The 24,116-nt window shown below is 38.1% G+C and overlaps 1 protein-coding gene across 9 annotated transcripts in view; it reads left to right on the top strand.

Moving 5' to 3' along the window:
• Window positions 1-24,116, top strand: part of LRRC4C (leucine rich repeat containing 4C) — a 1,196,081-nt gene that overhangs the window by 466,921 nt on the left and 705,044 nt on the right. The window contains exon 1 of one of the 9 annotated variants that reach the window (XM_032413927.1): window positions 23,032-23,092. The exons of the other annotated variants lie outside the window; for them this stretch is intronic. The gene's annotated coding sequence lies outside the window, so the exon portion shown is untranslated. Of the gene's footprint in view, window positions 1-23,031; window positions 23,093-24,116 lie in introns of those variants that run through there. 9 annotated transcript variants of the gene reach the window in all.

The following is a 24,116-nucleotide window of genomic DNA, read 5'->3' as shown; positions in this document are numbered from 1 at the left end:
AATTATAGAAAGGTAATTTTATAACATAATAATAAAAAATATTAAAAAAATAAAAAAAGAAAGGTAATTTTATACCTTGTTCAGTGTCACTTTAGCCGGAGAACAGTTAAATGTATGTATATATACACACACACACATATATATAAATATATATATATATATGAAACTATAAAATAAAAAAATAAAAGTAACAATTATAGAGTAAATGCCACTTGTTCAGGTCAATGTCACTAGCTGAAGAATACTCCCTCCCTCCCTCCCTCTCTCTCTCTCTCTCTCTATATATATATATGTATATATATAACTACAAAATAAAAATAAATAAAAGTAAGTATAGAGTAAATACACTTATAAATTAGAGTTTATAGTTCTTCTATTAGAGAAAAAAATTTAAAATCATTATTTTTATTTTATAGGAAACCTGAATTCATATAGATTAGAAGTTTGGTAATAATCCCTTAAAAAAGATTTTATTTATTTACTTATTTAAGAGAGAGAGAGAGAAAGTGAGAGAGAACACAAGTCGGGGCAGGGAGAGGCAGAGGGAGAAGGAGAAGCAGACTCCCCACTGAGCAGGGAGCCCTGTAACGGTGGGGCTCAATCCCAGGACCCTGAGATCATGACCTGAGCCTAAGGCAGATGCTTAACCAACTGATCCAGCCAGGCGCCCCTAAAAAAGATTTTACAATGCAATTTTAAGATACTTTTTTATAAATACTCTAATCCAGAACAACTTTCAATGAACATTGTAGAAAAGTCAATCTCTTCCCCCATTTTTATTTTTTACCTTCCTTTTATTTTTGTTTATTTTACGTATCCTTATTGATTGCCTACTAGGTATCGGCCTTTGTAAATAATTCAAAGTAGAATTACCATCATCTAACATTTAACAGTTACCTTTGTTCCTTATTAAATATAGAAGTCAGAAAAAAGCACCTAAACTTGAACAAAGCCTGAATGTCTATAATATGATACCACTCTATATTGTTGTGTATTTACTTATTCTTGCATAACTGGCTCTGTTGCTGTTAAAAGAACAATCATGGAGCAGATGTGCTTAAGCCTTCTCAGCATTTGATTGAACATGACACACTTTTGCTAGAGTACTGTGCTCACTGATAATTTTATGAGAACAGATTTGCTCAGGAATGAATTTAAAAATAAAGAAAAGTGCAGGGTAACACTCTTGCAAATTGGAAATACATTTAAAATATGTTTAAATATAGGCACAGAAATAACAGTAGTCATTTCATTATAAAGTCTGATACATACACTCAAACAATTAAATTTAATAAAAAATTAATTACGTTGGAAATTTCCATTGTGTTAAAATTTGTCATGACAGATAATTGTTATGTTTATTGATTTGCAATGCATTTTAATACCAAATATTGTAAATAAAATAGATTTTTTTGGTCATTTTTTTGTTTTACCTAGGATGACTGACTATCTTGGTTTGCCTGGGACTTCAGGGATTTGGCAGACATTCCAGGGACATGGAAGTTTTAGTGATAAGCCTGCGAAGTTCTGGGCAAACCAGGACAAGTGGGTCACCCTTGTTTTACAGCTGAACCATGTAGTTACATGAGAAACAGTGTTAGAAACCAGCATGCTAAGTTCTGTGTCTGTAATGAGGCTGTAATTATCTGCAACAAGTTCACCTGGTCCATTGGGTCTCAGCTCTGGCAATGCATTATAATTATCTTGTGAGGGCTTTAAAGTATTGATGTTCATGCCCACCCAAGTCCAATTACATTAGAGTCAATACATTTTAAAAGCTCCCAGGTGATTCCAACGTATAGCAGACTCGAGAACCATGCTCCTGGGTCCTCTGACTGCCACTCTACAGTCAGGCTCACCCTATCTCTATTTGGCAGGCAGAACAACAGCGGAATGAAGGACTGATCCCTGTCCCGGGATGACTGGACCTAATCCTATTGTGTCCAATGCACTCCATAGCAGGTGGTTGCAGACCCTCAATTTCTTTATAAAGCCTGATGCCCTCCTCCTCTCCAGCTCCTGTCCATGTAGCATTCTTGTTTTGTTTTTTTTTTTAAAGATTTTATTTATTTATTGGACAGAGAGAGAGACAGCGAGAGAGGGAACACAAGCAGGGGGAGTGGGAGAGGGAGAAGCAGGCTTCCTGCTGGGCAGGGAGCCCGATGCGGGGCTCAATCCCAGGACCCTGGGATCATGACCTGAGCCGAAGGCAGATGTTTAACGACTGAGCCACCCAGGCACCCAGCATGTGGCATTCTTGTATGTCCACATGAGATCTGAATTCTGTAAACTGTTCTAGAAGCTGAGAATTCAAGATGTGAGATGCCAAGGATTAAAAGAAATTACTAAATATATTTCTAGAGAACAAAGATTGTGACTGGCTTAGTTCTGTAATTCCCTGTGTCATGCACATAATATTCAGTTATTTGTCCAGTCACAAAATTTGCCCTTTTCCAATATCCTTTAAGTAAAGAAATGAGGGGATTTATCCAAAGAGTTCATTTATTTATCCAACATTTACCAAATATCTATTATCATGGGCTATTTTGTCTAGCCTTCATGGGATTTACAGACTTATAGGGAATATTAAAAATATAATCATATGGAGCACCTGGGTGGCTCAGTGGGTTAAGCATCTGCCTTCGGCTCAGGTCATAATCTCAGAGTCCTGGGATGGAACCCCATGTCAGGCTCCCTGCTCAGCGGAGAGTCTGCTTGTCCTTCTACCCCTTCCCCCACTCGTGTGTTTGCTCTTTCTCAAATAAATAAAGAAAATCTTTAAAATATATATATAGGGGCGCCTGGGTGGCTCAGTCGTTAAGCATCTGCCTTTGGCTCAGGTCATGATCCCAGGGTCCTGGGATTGAGCCCCGCATCGAGCTCCCTGCTCAGCGGGAAGCTTGTTTCTCCCTCTCCCACTCCCCCCTGCTTGAATTCCCTCTCTTGCTGTCTTTCTCTGTCAAATAAATAAAATCTTTAAAAAAAAATAAGTAAATAAATAAAAAAAATATATATATAATCATACAATGATTTCAATGTGATAAAAGCTCTAATTTGTCAGAGAAGCTCTTCCTTATTATCAAATTTTATATTATATAAATTATGTACCTGACTTCCTCCAAGCACTTATATAAATTTGTTTACTCCTTGTTACAAACTTTTGACTTAAGTAATATTGGCGTCATTCCCATTTTATAGTTGAGGAAAGTGGGAATATCAAGAAGTAATTACATTGCCAAGGCCACCAAGCTAGTATCTGAGAGGACCAGATTTCAAACAGAGGCAGTCTTGCTCTGGGGTCCATGCTCTTGATAACTTTTTTATACCACCTCCTGTCCAAATGGAAGTTGGCAGAAATCTGTACTGGAACCCACCGTATGGCTTTATATAACGAAAAGGGAATGTAAGACTCCAGGTTTAAAAATTCTCCCTGGTATGTAGGTGCAGGGAATATAAGTTGAGCCTTGGCACCCACGCAATATACTTCTAGCACCATCTCTGTCGTTAGATTCAGAAAATCACAATCTGATGATTGTGGAAGGACTTTTATACCTGACATAGCCCTGATTCCTCATTTATCAGATGAGAAAACAGAATTTTAAGTGAATCTGGAAATAGTTCAGAAAATACAGCTAACCATGATGTCTCTGAAAAAGAGATAAAAAAGAGGGAGAGAATGGGAGAAAGAGAGGCAGAGGGACAAAAAAAAAAAAAAAAAAAAGAGAGAGAGAGAGAGAGGCAGAGGGACATAGCCGTAAAAGAGAGAGTCTAATGTTTATCTTGATTGGATAAACTTAGAGTTGGTTCTCACCCCCTCTCCCAAGTGCTCCTACAAAACACAGAATACTCCCCAGGGATGCTTCACGTGTGGTACTAGCCCACCTGTTCCCTACAATTGCCATGCATCTGGCAGCCTACTTTTCCTGTCTCTTCCAACTTACACGTTTCCTTTTCGCAAATGCTTTTAGAAAAAGACGTTCACTGCCACTCTATGTCTAAGGAAAGTCTATGTGCATGTCATAGTTTCTGTCTTTAGATTTACCAGAAGTATTGAGTATGGGTTCTGTTCCATTGTGAGTGAGAAGAATTTCTTCCTGATTTTGTGATATGCTCTGTCTGTCTCCTGGGACAGAGTCAGATCAGCATATGCCCAGAATTTTCATCTCCTTAGTAACAATGGCTTCCATTAGATTCTGCTACCCAATTCTCTTTCTTCATTGGGAACCAAAAAGCTGCCCAAGGTATCTGACAGCTAGCTCTTTCTCCCAATTAAACTCTTTTCCTATCCTCGTCAGAAAACAAAGTCTTCCATGCATAAAAAGAGATTAAAAAAAAAATCCTTTGGGGTCAGGGTGAGAATGGGGTGGGAGTAGAGAGTTTATACTGATAGGTGAATGAAAGAGAGCACCAGTCCAAAATGGCTTGCTTTAAGAGTACAGAAGGAGTAATGTAGAGAAGAGCTAAATCAGGAATTTTGCTGATGTCCAGACGGACATCTGTGGACATATGGAAGTGTGACACAATACTATGTTTCTCATTTTTTCAAGTTATTCCAACTTCTTCATCCAAACTCCCTGAGATAGGTATAAAAAGTAACATCATCCTCTATATTCAGATGAGGAGTTTCAAGTCATTTGCTAGTCATCTTATTTAAGGTCCCTTGGTAAATACATAGCAGATCTTGTATTAAACAGTGCCCCCCCCTTTTTTTCCTGGATATTGAACAGGGAACACCAGAAGTTAATATTCTCTTTGCGGATAGTGTCTACCAGCAAATTGCAGTGCTTACTATCTAAAGCACTGAAATTCAGGCAGAACGTTTGCTGATAATTTATAAGAATTCTTTCTTAAAAGACTCTGGACAGAATGTTAGTCAGCAAATAAGTACAAGAACCTATTTTAGTCTCTAGGAATGAAATGAGGAATTTAGAGGGCTATTGAGTGTGCTGAATTTTCCCAGTGGATCAGCAGAAAGTTATTTGTTCCAGGCATCCTGGTCACTCATGCTACCCTCAGATGTGTGATATTCCATGGTGCTCGATTTAAGAGCCCTCAGCCTCACTTTCTCATCTCCAACGTCCTCTTTGTGAGGGAAGCACAAAGGAATACAATAAAAGCCAAAAAGATGGTTGGTTTCAGGGCTGTGTCAACAGAACCTCAAATTCTAATCTGGAGAAGACTGCATCGGAGCACGTGAATGAGAATTGCCCTGTGTTCATATGGAACGTGATCCACCGAGCAAAGCCATTTGTCTCCTGTGTATGTGGAACATATAGTGAACATCTAATGAAGCAGAGATATTAATCTAGATTTTTTTCAAGAGAGGCATTGTAAAAGAGTCTCCTGGATTTCTGAGCTCTTTTCTATACCTATCAATACATACAAGATTTGCCAAAGCAACAGAGAATCTTTATGAAGTTACAGTCGTCAGTTTTCAATGTGTGTTAAGTAACTTTTTTTTTTAAGTAACTTTTGGAAACAGAACATTCCATAGGTTTACAGACTCTATAGACTCAAAATAGTCTTTGACCAGCAAGGCAAATTCCTGATTCTGCACTGGTTTTAGGTTATAATCACGGCCAAAGAGATAATTCAGAGAAGATACAATTATTTCCTATTTTACATCTTCTAAAGTACATTTTCCCCACTGTGATGAGGAAAACAATACAATATCACTGTAGACATTTTGGAGAAAGAAAATGCTAAAGAATGAAATGGAAATTGTCTCTTATATTTCCTCCTAGAAAAAGCAACATTCAATTTTTTAAAGTTCTTATTATTTATTTTTTTAAATTTTATTTTATTATGTTAATCACCATACATTACATCATTAGTTTTTGATGTAGTGTTCCATGATTCATTGTTTGCGTATAACACCCAGTGCTCCATGCAGAATGTGCCCTCTTTAATACCCGTCACCAGGCTAACCCATCCCCCCACCCCCCTCCCCTCTAGAGCCCTCAGTTTGTTTCTCAGAGTCCATAGTCTCTCATGGGTCATCTCCCCCTCCGATTTCCCCCCCTTCATTTTTATTTAAATTCCAGTTAGCTAACATACAGTGGAATATTAGTTTCAAGTGTACAATATAGTGATTCAGTGCTTCCGTACAATACCCGGTGCTCATCACAAGTGAGCATTCAATTTTTTAAATATTCTGTTCTGGTTTCTCATTATATCTCTCTATCTATAATCACATACACCATGCTATATGTGTACATTTGCTCCCTGTTTCTTTTTTAATGTAATCTCTCATGAACCAGTTTCTTTTTTTCCCCTAAATGTTTTATTTATTTATTTTTATTATGTTCAGTTAGCCACTGTATAGTATATAATTAGTTTTTGATGTAGTGTTCAGTGATTTATTAAGTGTAACACCCAGTGCTCATCACAGCACGTGCCCTCCTCAATACCCATCACCCTGCTACCCCCTCCCCCCACTCTCCGCCCCTCTGTAATCCCCAGATTTTTTCTCGGGGTCCATGGTCTCTCATGGTTCATCTCTGTTTCCGATTTCTCCCCTTTTGGATTTCCCTCCCTTCCCCTATGGTCCTCCATGCTATTGCTTATGTTCCACACATGAGTGAAACCATACGATAATTGTCTTTCTCTGCTTGACTTACTTCACTTAACATAATCCTCTCCAGTTCCATTTAGGGAAATGCAAATCAAAACCACAATGAGATACCACCTTACACCAATTAGAATGGCAAAAATTAACAAAACAGGAAACAACAAATGTTGGCGAGGATGCGGAGAAAGGGGAACCCTCTTACACTGTTGGTGGGAATGCAAGTTGGTACAGCCACTCTGGAAAACAGTGTGGAGGTTCCTCAAGAAGTTGAAAATGAAGCTATTCTATGACCCAGCAATTGCACTACCCAAAGACACAGACGTAATGAAAAGAAGGGGCACGTGCACCCCAGTGTTCACAGCAGCAATGTCCACATGACTCAGTTTCTGTATCAATGAAAAGTCTTCAAAAACATGACTTCACAGTATTTTTTAATATGATCGTGACATAAATTAGAACCTCATGGCAGCATAACATTTAACGTAACTTCACCCAGCATTGTTTTGCATCTTCCGCACAGCCCTTGTTCTGAAAGAGGAGTGGGCTAAAAGTTTATCAACCTGAAATTGTCAGGAAGAAATAATGAGACAAAAGCATTTATCCCAGAACTGCAACTCGTTGGGCTTTACAGATCTGAGTAGTAACCCGATCCTGCCCCACTAGGGAGCAAATGTCAGGAGTTTTTAAAGACAAAATGGGAACACTGGTATATATTGTTTATAACGATTTTTGATTGGTGTTGGAGGCAGAAAATGAATCTTGGCTAAACAGAATTGGTTACTAAGGCTGTCACTAAGCAAAAGTTTGTTACTGTAGCAACTTGCAGGTGTTTGTGCAGACTCCTTGGCATGTTTGCTGCTGTTAGGCCCTGTTCAAAACTTCAAGTTTCCTCCTCGTGAGGACGTGTGTAAGGCCCATCTCCTTAATGGCCTCTTGGCTCCATTGTAAAAGCCCTTCACATAAGTTAGCTCATTTCATTTCATCTCTTACAAGTCTTACCTTCTAGGATGGAGGGGGGTGTGGAGTCAGGCCACCTGTTGTCCCTGAGTTGTTTTCAAGATTCTCTAAACCCAATCTCTGGGGATCAAGCTGAGGAAATGGTGACAAAGAATTCCTACTGTTGTCCAAGAAGCCCCAGGCAGTCCAGACCTCAAAATCAACCTCAGTGATATTTAAGCTGGGGGAAGAAATTGCAAATGGCAGCACCAGGTCACAGTCAATATTTGGGTCCAGGAGGGGAATTCTAAGACCTGTTAGCTTTCGAGAATGCACTCTATTAATGCCTCAGCCACATAGTAAAATGACCCCTTATTTTACATGATTGAATTATTTGGGCTATTTTATTACCTTGAGACAGGGTTTACCATACTTGAAGTAGCTTCATTTTAATCGGAGATTGGGTTTAAAAAAGTGATGCTAGAGTATTAACATCCTGGTATTACCAATAATCCAAGGGACTAATGCTACCTAAAAAATAAGGGTGCTCTCCAGATACTTAAAGGAGGATAAATGTTGGCCCCTGTGATTGGAATCATGCAACTGCCACAAGCCCAATTTATAGAGTTTCAAACTGATAATATAGGAGACAAAATAATTATAACTTTTCACGTCTTTCATTTATGTTAATTTCCAAAATTATGGTACAAAATTGATTATAACGGGAAGGTCCTTGATCATATCTTGTTTGGTAGAGTTGTTTTATCCCAAGATTTACAAAACAACACCTATGTTGTTTCTTGTGTTTTAAAAATGTGAATTTTGTCTAAATTTACATATTGGTATGGTTGGTGTCAATGGGATCCAATGCATAGAAAGAAAGTTTTTAAACAATTGCTGGAAGAAAAACAAGAATAAAGAAAAGCCTTTTGCAGTGGGTGGCCTGATGAGTTTTGCTGTCATATTACCCTGATAGTATGCGGACAAGAAGGAGAAAATTTGCTACTTCTCACCTGTGTTATAAGGCCTCCCTATAATTAATGTCTAGCTATCTTTGTGTAGATTTCTGATTTTTGCATAGGATGAGTTCCTAAGATTCTTGATCACATTGGAGTTAAGAATTATTCAAGGTAAAAGGTATAGGGATGCCTGGGTGGCTCAGTCGGCTAAGCGTCTGCCTTTGGCTCAGGTCATGATCCCAGGGTCCTGGGATCGAGTTCCGCATCAGGCTCCTTGCTCAGTGGGGAGTCTCCTTCTCCCTCTGCCTTTGCCTGCCACTCCCCCTGCTTGTGCTCTCTCTCTCTGACAAATAAATAAATAAAATCTTAAAAAAAGGTACAAGGTACAATAGCATGTCCCTTTTACCTATGACATGATGAAATAAGATAGAAAATATAAGAAAGCTTGTTTAAAATTATTAAAACCATGTGTTATCCTAGGGTTAGCTTTGACTGTTACTCTAGAACAGGAAAAAATAGTATTAAAAGGACAAATACTGCTCAAAGGTTGTTGGCTGTACCTGTGCTTCTAGAAAGTTCCTTACTGCTTTTTCTTCCTCCTTTTTATGCCATATTCCCCAAGTTGTTCAGAAAGGTAAAGTCCTCTCAGGTTCAGCCAGTGGTTTGTTTTTATCTATGGGGCATCAGTTAAGTATTCACTGTATCCAGTAGCATAGGCAGGATGCTGAAACCCTGAAGACAGGCGTGTAAGTCATAGTGATGCCTTTCAGGAGTATAAGAGCTAATGGGGGAAATATGCCTATGAAATTGCACAGAGCTTTGCATTTTTATAAAGGTAAAACAACAAGTAATAATGGACTATGCTCCAAGAGGTTCAGAGAAGGTATGGATTGCCAAGTTAGAAGGGTCAAGGAGGCCTTTCTTACAGAGATGGTGTTTAAGTTTGGTACATACATTTGCCACTGCCTGTCTTGTAAAAGTCAGAAAAAGGGAAAACCTTGGTAATAAATTGTAAAACTTACTGTACAGTAACTGGCCTCAGAAATAATTTGTTTTTCTATCCTTTCCTTTCCTTTACTTCCATAAAAGTTCATATTTTCTAAAGAGGATCCCTCCCTCTAGAGAGCTTTTCTAATGAACTGTGTTAGGAAAGTGGGATACTGTCTCACATCTGAAACAAAAATCATTACAGTTTGAAGAATAAACATCTTAGAAAAATTTTATTTCATAAGGACTTCCTCATTAGTACTTTTCTATGCTTATTAGTACTGTTGCATGCAGAGCACTATATTTACCCTGCCTTGAAGAAGTTGATCTTGCAACAGTGTAGGCATGAAAGCCTCTGAGAGATACAGACTTGGGCAAAGCAAGAGCACGTGTGCATATGTGTGTATGTGCACATGCGTGTGTTTGTGGTTGGGGGTGGGAAGAAAAGGTGTATTTCAGGGACAGAAGGAGTCATGTAGAGATGCCTTAAATAAGCTGTTGACTTACATGTACAGGAAGAAATTTAGCAATTAATCATGACCTAGTTCTGTGTGAAGAACTACAACAATATTCAGTGGCACTTAGGATGGTGGGCAAGTGGTGTCCCTTTAGAAGCTTCTTGGACCTCTGCCCGTCTGCTCTGTTTCACCCTAATCATATATGTGGCCAGTAGGCTTCATGTTAGGGCCATCTCAATAAATCATTACATAACTTACCTTTGCTTTGCTGAAGAGGTACCCTTCAATTACAGTAATACCTTAATTCCAAAAAAGGGAAGACAACAAGATGACAAAGGTAAGAGAGCTCAGAAATAGAACAGAGAGCAATAGTATTAGAACCTCTAAGCTAGCATCTATTTCACAGTAAATACTAATATGGAATGAAAAGGGAGGGTAGGAAAACTAAGTTTTAAAACCAGTCTCCAAAGCCAGTGTATATGCTTTCCAAGTTCCCAGAATGAACTTGGGAATGCTTTCTCCCTGGAGAAAGTCTTTTTTTTTTTTTTTTTTTTTTCTTAATTTTATTTTATTATGTTATGTTAGTCACCATACAATACATCATTAGTTTTTAATGTGGTGAACCATGATTCATTGTTTTCGTATAACACCCAGTGCTCCAGGCAGTACCTGCCCTCCTTAATACCCATCACCGGGCTAACCCATCCCCCCACCCCCTTCCCCTCTAAAACCCTCAGTTTGTTTCTCAGAGTCCATAGTCTCTCATGGTTCATCTCTCCCTCCGATTTCCACCCCTTCATTTTTCCCTTCTCCTAATGTCCTCCATGCTATTCCTTATGTTCCCCAAATAAGTGAAACCATATGATAATTGACTTTCTCTGCTTGACTTATTTTACTTAGCATAATCTCCAGTCCCATCCATGTTGATATAAAAGTTGGGTATTCATCCTTTCTGATGGCTGAGTAATATTCCATTGTATATATGGACCACATCTTCTTCATCCATTCATCTGTTGAAGGGCATCTCGGCTCTTTCCACAGTTTGGCTATTGCGGACATTGCTGCTATGAACATCGGGGAGCATATGACCCTTCTTTTCACTACATCTGTGTCTTTGGGGTAAATACCCAGTAGTGCAATTGCTGGGTCATAGGGTAGCTCTATATTTAATTTTTTGAAGCACCTCCACACTGTTTTCCAAAGTGGCTATACCAACTTGCATTCCCACAACGGTATAAGAGGGTTCCCCTTTCTCCACAACCTCTCCAACATTTGTTGTTTCTTGCCATGTCAATTTTTGCCATTCTAACTGGTGTAAGGTGGTATCTCAATGTGGTTTTGATTTGAATTTCCCTGATGGCTAATGATGATGAACTTTTTTTCATGTGTCTGTTAGCCATTTGTGTGTCATCTTCAGAGAAGTGTCTGTTCATGTCTTCTGCCCACTTTTTGACTTGATTATTTCTTTTTGGATGTTGAGTTTGAGAAGTTCTTTATAGATCTTGGATACCAGCCCTTTATCTGTAGTGTCATTTGCAAATATCTTCTCCCATTCTGTGGGTTGCCTCTTTGTTTTGTTGACTGTTTCCTTTGCTGTGCAGAAGCTTTTTATCTTGATGAAGTCCCAAAAGTTCATTTTTGCTTTTGTTTCACTAGCTTTTGGAGATGTATCTTGAAAGAAGTTGCTGTGGGCGATGTCAAAGAGGTTACTGCCTATGTTCTCCTCTAGGATTTTGATGGATTCCTGTCTCACATTGAGGTCTTTCATCCATTTTGAGTTTAACTCTGTGTATGGTATTAGAGAATGGTCAAATTTCATTCTTCTGCATGTGGCTGTCCAATTTTCCCAGCACCATTTATGGAAAAGACTATCTTTTTTCCATTGCATGTTTTTTTCCTGCTTTGTCGAAGATTATTTGACCATAGAATTGAGGGTCCATATCTGGGCTCTCTATTCTGTTCCATTGGTCTATATGTCTATTTTTGTGCTAGTACCATGCTGTCTTGGTGATCACTGCTTTGTAATATAGCCTGGAGAAAGTCTTACCGCCTAAGGAGACAGGCTTTTGAAGACACAAAAGCTTACGTCAGTTACCTCCTCTGTGACTTCCTAGCTATTCTATGTGTATTACTTTGTTGCTTGGATTGCTAATTGTACCATTCTTCATATCAGAAAAGTAATGTCTACCTTATAATAGCACATAGAGGATAAGGAGCATAACATGCAAAATCTTGGACTGTGTATGCATCCCACATATGAATTAAATAAACAGTAGTTAACTTTTCTTTCTTTCTTTTTTTTTTTTTTTTTAAAGATTTTATTTATTTATTTGACAGATAGAGACATAGCGAGAAAGGGAACACAAGCAGGGGGAGTGGGAGAGGGAGAAGCAGGCTTCCCTCTGAGCAGGGAGCCCGATGCGGGGCTCGATCCCAGGACCCCGGGATCATGACCTGAGCCGAAGGCAGACGCTTAACGACTGAGCCACCCAGGCGCCCCTAGTAGTTAACTTTTCTAGGCAATTTGGGATTAAAAAAATTTAGCACTACCTGTATGAACTCATTTAGCCTCAGATCAAATTTTAAAATAGATACTTTCATGCCCATTTCAGAGATTAGAAAACTAAGGCATGGAAAATTAGGCATCTTTCCCAGGTTATAGAACCAGGAATTAACTGAGCCAGAATTCAAACTGAGGCTATCTACCCACAGACCCTCTGCGCTACTCAGTAAATAGTGACTATAAGTAATGTTATGACTACTAGTTCTGTCTTCTCCTACTGGGGTAGTGTCACATCTGATGCTCTTCTTAACTTTACCTTGAAAAAAAATCCTTAACTTAGCACTTTCTTTTAGGATTATCACTTTTTAATGATTATCTGTTTATAAGGGATTAGCTTATCATAGAACTTGTTGCAAACAGTTACTGATATTGTCCGAATGCTTGAGAGATTTAAGATCCAAGTTAAAAATATTTAAATGCCAACATATTCATTTTTTTATAACTCTAGGCAACAAAATGGATATATACACAATTTATGTACATAATAAACTCTGTGTAAACACTTGCTGGTGACCTACTTTCCTTCAACTCTGTCTCATTTTTTAACTCTGTACTCTTTTTGCATCAGGAAAAATCTCTTTTTTTTTTTCCTCTCCCCTAGTTTCCTCGTCCTTGTCAACTGGAACTAACAAATGCAGTAGAATGCACATCATGTCACATAGTGTGGGTTTCAGTATTGAACCCAACTGTCTCATCCTAGGCAATGAGTCTGTATGTAATATCCATTTCTTTACCTGGGAAAAGTTTTGGAAAATAAGCCTTCTTTTTGTAGCCTTTTATTTGAGAGCTTAGCAGAAATAACACAAAACAATTCACCATCAAAGTTTCTAGAAAATCAATGCACAGTTTTGCTCTCCGTCTCTGCCCTCCATATTTTATTAGATATTACAATGCCCTTCTTTCTATAAAGAAGAGTGCTGCCTTACTTCCATAACTTTCTCTATGTTCCAGCTAATACTTCACCTTAGTAGAAGGATAGTGGATGCTAGGAGCTCATCTAAGTTCATCTTGTACTGATTCATGCATTTATTTATCCAAAATATTACACAGCCTTTAAAAAGTAGTTCTGTATGTTCTGACATGAAAAGATGCTCAAGATATGTTAAGTAAAAAAAAAAAAAAAAAGTTGCAAGACAATATGTTTACTAGGGTCATAATTTTTTTTTTCCAAAAGAAGTAAAATGATTCTATGCATATATGTACCTATAGAAAAACTCTGGAAGGTTGTATTCTAAAATGTTAACATTAGTTACCTACCTCTGAGAAGTACTTGGGTATAAGGGCAGTCAGGGAGAGGATGAAGCATTCTTTGTTATTCATACACTTCTGCATTGTTCAGTTTTGTATGGTTATTTAACATTACTTAGCACTACTACCTTAATCGGAAATAAGCAATTTATATCATACCTGTTATTATGGGATTCTGTGGTTACACAGAGAACAATGGGGCATTTTTGAACTTGGTGATACTGCAATCTTAACACATGGGATAAGATAAGTGAAAACAGTAATTATAACACAGGGAGAAAAATATAACAAGTTCCATAAGAGAAGTGCACATACATTTGAGATTAGGAGAAAAATACATCTTACTGTGCATGTTAAGGAAATAAAAAAAAGATAAATGGCGTTTAGTTGACAGTGAAAAGTTTTTAGCAGGCAGAATTGTTTAACTTGAAGGAATGTCTGTTTTTTCTCCTTTCTGTTGCTAGTGCCTAGAATATAGTAGGTGCTCAATAAATGTGGCTTATAGGAAAGAGGAAAGAAGGAAGGGGAGAGATATGAAGTATAATGAAATAATCATCTGCTCATAGAAATTTAGAGCTAGGTGGGATGTAGAGATTAGCTCATTTTGTTCTTCAGTGCTCTCCAGAAGAACAATATGATTCCAGCACGGTGCCCTGTGATGGATGGGACTTCACCCAAGTTCCACCCTGAAACTTTTATTTCATCTACTTTTATTACTAGAAAGTTAATGATCTAGTTCAACCCTTATTTTAGCCATGAAATACATTTTCATATAAGTGAACTGTTTACTCTGTTACAGGGATAGGTGGTGGTACATGCACTTGAACCCAGAATTTCTGAATTCTTAGGAGTTCTTAGTAGTGTCTTTTCAATGAATACAAGCCCAGGCAAAACAGCTAGCTTGTCCAAAGTTATGGGGCGTGAAGTATATTTAAATATAAGATGTATTTAGGAACAGTGAACAGCTCAGATGGAATAGAACACATGACTTATACTGGGGATTCATAAGAGAAAATCCAGGTTCTACTTCAGAGCCACAAAGAAGAGTAATGAGAAGTATATGCATCAGGATGTTTCATGAGGTAGGGGAAGGAGTGACTTCTGCTTTTCACTAAAATGAAGGAAAAGAGACCAGAGCTAGCTTCCTGCCTAAAATGTCTAAAAAAAAAAAAAAAAAACAAAAAAAAAAACAAAATGAGATAAATGACATAACAATGCACAAGACATTGAATATGGAGCCACAAAGGATAATGACTCTTGAAAGACAATGAGAGGGGTGCCTGCGTGCCTCAGTTGGTTAAGCGTCTGCCTTCAGCCCAGGTCATGATCCCAGGGTCCTAGGATCGAGCTCGTGTTGGGCTCCCTGCTCCGCGGGGAGCCTGTTTCTCCCTCTCTCTCTCTGCCCCTCCCCCTGGCTTGTACTCTCTCTCTCTCTCTGACAAATAAATAAATAAAATCTTAAAAAGAAAAAAAAAAAGAAAGAAAGACGATGAGAGACAATTGAGAGCACCAGATGTGAATTCTGCAGTTGTCTCAAGCTCCCTGCCTGCTGTGAGTTTTTAGGATCTGGTATGAAAAGGGGGAGAGGCCATCAAGGGAGCTAGATCAAAGAGGCAGGGTATCAGGACGGAGAGAACTTCAGACAGAGATAGCAAAACAGAGAGGGAAAAAGAGAGCAGAATACTACAGAGGTCTGCAGAGGTTTCTCCTCCACTTTTCAGCTGCTCCGTGAATGGGTGTGAAGAAATACTCTGGCCGCTGGGGACTATCCTAAAGGATGGAAGGAATGCTACCTGGCCTCACCCTTACTTGAGAATATAGTTCTCTCCTGCCAGCCAGAGTAGAAGACCTCCATAATTCATGAGGCACATAATTCATGAGTCTACGAAAAGGACTTGCCTCAGCAGGAACAAAATTAGCCCTAAACTAGCCTCTGCTGTATTACCAATAAACAGAAATTAAAAGCCCAATTCAAAAGGATCAAATTATTTCTAAGAAACTTCACTGCCTCCCAGAACAATAACAACAACAACAAAACTAGAATTGGTTTTAATTTTCTAAGTAGCTCTCATTTCTCCATTTTTAATCATAAAGATTATATTGTCAATTGGTGTATTTTACAATTGAGATTTAAATATTTTTATAAGCACAATTATTTAGAAACCCAAAAAGTTAACATAAAAATAGTAATACATGTTATAATGTAGTTTCTATGACCCAATTTCATAATTCCCCTAATTAAAAAAAATCGCACTATTTGCTTCTTTTTTTCAACATAATTAATTGATAAAAAGCTTGCTCTGTTAAAAAAATGCTCAGGCTGAATTTTTGAAATCTGACCCATATGTATTGATTGCTGAATCTTTGGGCACCAACCAAAGTTGTTTGAACTCTTCTTTGGGGCTTACTTGGAGGTGCAAATGATGTGGTTTTGCCTTTTTGATAAATCTGTCCAGAATGTACAGGAGCAACAAACTCCATTCCCCATGGAGGGTGGATTGCTTCATATACCCACTGCTCTCTCTTCCTTGAACATGTTGAAGTTCTAGATGCTACAGCTAATTCCACTGTAACAATAAAGATTTGCCTTGAAAAGACTTGTAAAATAATTTATATTCATCTTCATGCTTATGACTGATACCTGCTTCATGAGTTTAAAATTGGGGTCAGAGGAAATTCCACCGGATACTATGTTTAGGGGGTGGGATTGTGTTTAACTGCTGGTTATTTTCCTGGGTCTATATAGTCTGTTTAAAGGTTATTTGCTTTAATTCTGTGGTAAGTTCTCCAGAATCAGTTGGTATCAAATTATGGCTAATTTGGTAGAGTATGGCCAGCTGAGAAGAGAAATGGCAAAAGTGAATGCCACAGAGGAGAGCATGGCTATTAAAACAGATAAAATGAGCATTATTGCACAGTTCATTTGCATGATAACACTGCGAATATACAAGCTGAGGTGAATAAGAAAGATGGAGGAGTCTATATTTTTAAAATTTGCCATTTCTTTCTATTGACAAGCATTAGTCAAAAGCCAAGTGTTGTTTAAAGGGTAATATATGAGCCAAGATTACCAAGACCAGAGAAATAGCCTTGACTTATGCTCCAAAACTATCCAAAATGATCTTTCCTGGAGCATAATTTCAGGGGAAAAAATGATCAAGTGATGGGATCTAACCTATCAGGTGTTTGCAGAATCATCCAGGAACGGAGAGCCTGCTTGGGAGTCTCCCCCTTGCATGGCTACACTTTCCAGAAGTGCAGGAGAAAGGGAGCCACTTCAGGAACCCATGTCACTTCCCCAGCAGAGAGGTTTTAGGAGTCAGAGGTCCTAGCTAAATCGTCTAAAGCAGAGTCAGCAAGCTTCAAGTTATTTCAGCCTGTGAGTTTCTTAATGCCAGAGGCAATCTCTGCCTGCTTTCCAATGAAACTGAAAAAAAAAAAAATTGTATCTGTTTTGCAAGTCTTGCAGATTTATAAGTTTTTGTATTGAAGGTGAGCCCCATCATAAGATTGTTCAACAAAATTATTCTTGAATATAAAAATCTCACAGTTGATAGATGAAGATAAAATATCGTCTCCTCAAGCTGTATGGTCCAAATCTATTGCTGAAGCATCTGTGAATGGTGAATATTTCTAGCTTTTCTTTGTCTTAATAAGAACATTAATAATGAAAACTTCAACCCTTCTTGGCCTAATATAAGATATTCCCTTTGTTTACTGATTGAATTATCTTCAGATAATCTGTTGATTTTCCAAGTCATTCTTTACTGTTCATCCAAGGGGAACTAAAATTTGTGGAGTAGCTAATAGGTACTAGACACAATCATGAGTGTTCACAGTTAGTACTTAAGGCAACCTTAAGATAATGCTATTTCGGCTAAGGGAACTGAAGTTTGATGAGGTTAAGCATTTTCCCTAGTAAGAAATGTGCCAGAACCTCAGGCCATTCTTTTCTCTCAAAGGAAAGATGAAGAAGAGGGGAGGAAGCTGCATGGATGAGGGCCTTGTGCCTAAACTCTACAGACCTGACCCAGTAGGTCAGTTTTTCTTGGGTTTGATTACCTGTATCAAGACTGCTCTTTATTGGGAGTGAAGTATATTCCTTGTTAGAATGAAAAGACTAATAATGTATGTTAACATTCCAAAGACTTCTGCCTTCATCATGTTCACACCCACTCTGTTCATACCCCCCTCCTCCCACCATCACCAATTGAAGCCAGTTTCAAATGGTGGAACCCAGATTATATCAGAATCTATATGATGTCTGTCATATCCCATTTAAATGAATTGGATAAAACCTCTCTTGGGTCTAAACAGGAAGTTTTAGGGGAGCCTGGGTGGCTCAGTCGGTTAAGCGGCTGCCTTCAGCTCAGGTCATGATCCCAGGGTCCTGGGATCGAGTCCCACATCGGGCTCCCTGCTCATTGGGGAGCCTGCTTCTCCCTCTGCCTGCCACTCTCCCTGCTTGTGCTCTGTCTCTCTCTGACAAATAAATAAATAAAATCTTAAAAAAAAAAAAAATAAACAGGAAGTTTTGTTTCAGTTGTCCCTAATTCTGTTTTAAAGCCTCCTGATAATACAGGGAAACCCAACCGTAGCCCACAAGTGAGTTCTTAGAGTTGCATTTTCCTTGGCAGGTAGATGGTTTTGCTTCATGCTGGAATGGAGGGTAATGGAGAATAGTGGTTAAGAATATGGGTTTTGAAGTCAGGCAACTGAGAATTGTAATCTTGTACAGTCCTTTGTGTGGTTGTGAGCAGTTATTTAAACTCTTCAAGCGTCGATATGTTCCTCAACACTTGGGGAGAAAATAGCCTGGCTGCAGAGATGTGGTGAGGACAGAATGTTACAAGTGTGCACAGCTCTTGCAGAACAGCTAACACTCAGCTGCTGAGCATTTCCTCCTCGCAAGGAGTCAGCTGAGACTTTGCACGTATCAGCTCATAGAGAACAGCGCCAGGAGGTAGATGTGATCTTGTTGCCATTTTACACTTAAGAAAGCTGAGGTTTACAGAAGTTTATATAAAACATGACTCTAGTTACATCGTGACGACAGGGTGTGGATGTAAGTTTATGTCTACTGTCGATCTGTGAACACTTAAGCACTCATGTCACCTTGAAGTAAGGAGATGTGTAATTCGTGATATAGGGAATTAGTAATAGAGGCTCTGGCTTGTTAAAAGACTTGTTTATGGTCACATGGTTGGTAAAGGGTGGAGTCAGGATTAGAACCCAGGTCTGTTTGATGCTTCCTTGTCTTCACTACTGTTATCTCCCTCTGCTTCACCTCCTGGAACCTCCATCTGAATATACTCGATACATGATGGGACTATTTCTACAATGCAGTACCCCTATTGTCTCTGTCCAGCATTAACCCTTCAGTGACTCCAAATTACCTACAGAGTAAAATCAAATATCTTTGTAGAACTTACCTGACTCTACTTGGTTGGAATCCTGCCTCCTTCTCCCTCTCACCTCTTGGTGCACTGCCTGCTACCTCCCTTGGGTGTATCCTACAGCGTAATGCACTGCTCCTAACTCCCCCACACTTGTCGTGGTGTTTTAGGTCTCTCTGCTTTGCTTCACGCCTGGAAGGCATTTACCCATCCACGTTGAGACCTCATATTCATTTTCAAAACCTTTTCTGAAATCCTGGTCCACAAGTAACACAGATGCCTCCCATGGTGGTGTCCATCATGATTGATTGGCAGCCCTAACTGCTGCTTTCAGTATTCACCAAAGCTCTGGCTACTAGGCTACATTGCCCCTGGAGTGCTCCCAGCCGAGGACTGCTACTAGCTCAGGTCTATTTCGGTGAAGCACAGGACTCCCCTCATGGGGAACTCTAGCTCAGGGATGTCCCATTGGCCTAGTGAAATCCTTCCTGAAACTGCAGCACTTCTAGACTCTTTCCATCCAAACTTCTGTCCTTCCATCTCCTTTCCCTGTGTCAGACTTCTGCCATATTCTGAAAGCTGCCTTTGTTGCTACTGATCATTCACCCTTTATCCTTCACAGATATTTTCCCCAATAAATTTATCTTATGTCTGTTTCCATCTTGATGTGTGCTTCTTGATGGACCTGAACTAACATACCCATGGGGGCGCCCTTCTCTATCCTGTACATATACCATCACAAACAAAACAGTCACATTTATGACTTATTTCTCTTTCCTAATTAGATGGTGATGGCAGTAAAATCAGGGAAAAAACCATTTTATTACATCATTTATTTTTAGTACTTAACACATTTCTTGGTACTTAGTGGATACTTAATAAGCACTTGGTTAAATGAGTGCTAAAAGTATGATCTCATCTAACATGAGTTTATTTAGGTCAAAACAAGCAAAAACTACATGTTTACTTCTCAGTTAATACCGCCAACCAATGTGGAGATACCTGGAAGTTAGCTTAGGGTCACTAATGCTAGGCTTGTGTTTCAGAGTATTACCATGTGGCTTCTATATATGCCCAAAATATTTTCTTGAGTTCAGATGAGTTTTCGTGCTTATGAACTTAATTTAACTAAACTGAAATCTTGAAATCTCACTGAATATCTCTCATCACTAAATGAAGCAGCCTTGATTAATCACTCTAAGCATTTCAAAATATTCTGTCAGTTAACCTATATTTAACATAAGCATCTGTAAAATCTATATGAGAGCATTCATTAGAAGGAAAGCATATTCTTGGAGAGCTATAAAATCAGATAGTAATTCTTAATATTTCAAGTGAGGAGTAGGGTATAGAATATTTCTATTTATTACTAGCAAATCTATTACAAATCTGCTCTAATCCATACAATGATAAAACTTATTTTTTGTCAGGTAGGCTTATATATTTAAATATATAAATAGACTTTATATATAAATTAAATAGTCTATTTATAATTGAATTTTCTCTTCACATAAAATTACACTGGTTTGGCAACCTAACTCTGAAATACTATGTCATTGCTTGATACCAGCCAATTCTACTATTTATTTCTCTCCATTTTTCACACTTTGGATCTCTGTTAGTTTTTTTTTTTTCCATGTGTGATCTCTTAAATATGGTTTGTGCTGCTCTTGCACTGTGGATGATGATAATAATAAACATCACTTACTAAGTATGTAGTATATGCACCGAAAATTATGTGTTAAATGCTATTATCCCCATCTTTCAAACGAGATACTAAGGATCGAAGAAGTAAAATAATTTGGAAGGCTACTGCCTTATCAGTGCTTTGAACACAGATCTGCTTGAATTTTGGACTAATCTTAGTACAGTTGTTTAGTATTTTGACTATAAGGTTTTAACATTATCTATTGAATATGTTTTAATATTAAAAGCATATAGTGATTTTCTAAGAACCTTGAAGTTTTTCTAGAAGCAAAAGAAACCACTTGGGTTTTAATACAAAGGAAAATAATACAATTTGTTATGTGCTTAAGTAACATGTGGAAAGTGGATAGTGTGAAAGATGTAAAGGATGTTAGATGAAGCTAGAAAAGGAGAGGCCCGGAAGCCAGTTATTGACAAGACTTAGCGGGAAGGGATTAAGCTCTAATCTGAGAATATAGGCAAGGGTATGGACAGGCGGGGAAGATTGGAGAAATACTTCTAAACTCGGTGACCCAACAGTGTATGAACTATGGGCCTTTGGTCAAATTGTTTAGCCACAATGAGTCTGTTTACTCCTCTGTAAAATGGAGATAATAAAATCTATTTCAAAGTGTCATCATGAGCTTCAAATAATAGTATATTAGCATGTATTTGGATGGTACATGCTACGCATCTAGGTGCTTTTCTAAGTACTATAAGTACCAAGAATTTATTTATCAGAGCTTCAGTAGTGAAGTACTATCATTATCACAGGTTTATAGAAGTCAGGAAACTGAGGCACAGTGAGGCAAAGGAAAAAGTAATGGAGCTGTGGCAATATAAGATTAAAATAATGGCATATATTATATATCTGATATACAGTCGGTGCTTTATAAATGCCCGCAATTAACCACCTGGATTAATGTCCTTGAGAGGTAGAACCAAATATGACTCATTTCTGTAACAGGGTAATCTAGCACTTGGTGTGAACTAAACTGATTGGATCCTCATGGACGCAGTTCAGGTCCTGTTCTTGTGCTGGGAATAAATACAGTGGTGAAATAAACATGCTCCCGCCTTCATGAGGTTTTTTTTTTTTTTTTTTTTTTGGTTGGAACAGATGTTCTGATGACTAGGTGATTGAATGAAGGAAGCAGAGTTGGAAAACTATTTCTAAATTATTTTCTGCAACGTATTTTTTTTCTGGAAACATTTGCTCAAAAAGCTGCCACAAGAAGAAGACTCTGCAACCTCTCTTTACTGCATTTTCAGTGAGGGCTAGGGGAATAAATTTGCTCCAGATTCTTTCATGAGCTCTTTCCCTTTTCACAGAGTTAACTTTAAACTCTGGGCTGTTACATGTCCAGTCCTAGCTACAAACTAGCTTCTTCTTTTCTGGTAAATCCTCGGCTCTTAATATAGTGCCTAAAACAGCGAGCACTCAATGTGTGTTGAATGAATGGATGAGTGAATGAATAAATAAAGGCAATTTTTTTTACCTTGTAGACCATTCATTCCTTACATAGATTAAGATGATTTCCCAGGAAAAATTGAGTATTTAAGAATTAATTACTAACTGGCATGTGCGCTAGGGTTTATGGTTGTACAGAGAAGATATAACAGTTTGAAAATGGTTCTTCAGAGTCACTTATAACAAGCATTGAGAAGATAATTTTGGCTATGTTTATGTGGGCACCAAAACCACAGCATTTCTTTGAATTTTGGAATTACCATTATGCCATCTTTGGTGTTTTTTTTTTAAATTAAATCTCACTTTCAAAATTCATGTCATGAACAATTTTGTAAAAACATTAATGCTCAGTATAAATGTGTCACTCAGTGTTACATCATGCCCAACAAATCATGAGAAAACTTTTATGTGTCCTTCCACCTCATTCTTCTACATGGACACATATATAGCACATACATAATTATAGCATATATGCTATTTAGAAATTTCCTTTTTTTCACTTGATATTGTATCTTAAGTGTGTTTTTACAGAACTATGTAATTATATAATTATCATTTTATATCTGGATGATATTCTATTGACCCCAACCCTACGTGGCTGCCCACCCATTCACCTTCAGTAGAGTTGTGCAATTTCATCAGTTCCAAATTGTGTCTAAACACATGCATTTGTAAGATACAGTCCTTACATTATATCATCTTCTAGTTGGAAAAATGCTTGAAATTCATACAAATAAATAATTCTTTCCATTTAAGGGTGAAGATACAAAAACTGTGAGGGGGCAGTAGGAAGCAGAGTAGCCTGTTAGGAAGAATGGTGAGTGCCAAGTAGATGTGAATTGTATTATCTGGGACCATCACTTAATTCCTTTGTACCTCGGTTTCCCTGAGTCTGTCTCACCTAGATTGTATTTTTAGGGAAGTCATGTTTACCTGCCTAAGATATCCTACCTGCCTCAAACTAGCCATTGGGATTTTTAAACCAATCTACATAACACAGAATCAAAATCAATCATGTAATGCACTTAGCCTGATAGTGAACATAATGTGTGTGTTCAACATATGCTACCTAGCGCTGTGATTATGATTATAATGATCTCTCCTTGGTATGGGACAGGTGTATTCTGAAACTGTCCTTTCGTTTGTTGTCAAGTAGAGTGAATTATCAGTAGGATTTCCTCACCCTTCTCTTGGAAATTTTTCCTGTGACAGTTGAGAATCATTGTCATGTTCTCATCCAGATGAGAAAGGTCAGAGAAGATTAAGGTATTTTTTCCCCCCTGCCATTATAGCTGTCTATCAGAAGGAAGCGAACTGTCAGAACTGGAGGAGGACCCAGGCCTGCTCATTTATCTTTGCCACCTTCTTCCAGCGCAAGAGCACTACTGATACAACATTCTCAAGTGATTCTTTTTAAGTGATTCAAGCAATATCAATTAGACTGGTATTTGTCATAACTCTTTTATTGGCTCTTGGTAATCCTAGAGTGAGTAACTGCCATTACTCTCCAACATTACAATGAATCAGTTCACAGAAGCAATTACAAAGAAGAGTGAATTACTTTTGAGAATGCTTCTCAAATAAATACCATAAAGTAACCAGGTCCTAAAGAATGTCACCACAGTATCAGTTACTCCATTTTTTTTAACTCATTATTAGGCTTCTAGATACTCACTAAACTTCCTCAGGTGTAAAAGTGACTAGCTTTGGGGAACTCTGTTATATTGACTCCAATTGATATATTCTGGGAATGGCAACATGACTATAGTTAACAATATTGCATTGTGTGTCAGAAAGTTGCTAAGAGAGTACATTTTAAAAGCTCTTACCACAAGGAAAAA

This window comes from Phoca vitulina, unplaced genomic scaffold, assembly GCF_004348235.1.
Source record: "Phoca vitulina isolate PV1807 unplaced genomic scaffold, GSC_HSeal_1.0 scaffold16, whole genome shotgun sequence".
Lineage (NCBI taxonomy): Eukaryota > Metazoa > Chordata > Mammalia > Carnivora > Phocidae > Phoca > Phoca vitulina.
Note: the sequence above shows the minus strand (reverse complement) of the source record. Positions and strands in the feature narration are given on the sequence as shown.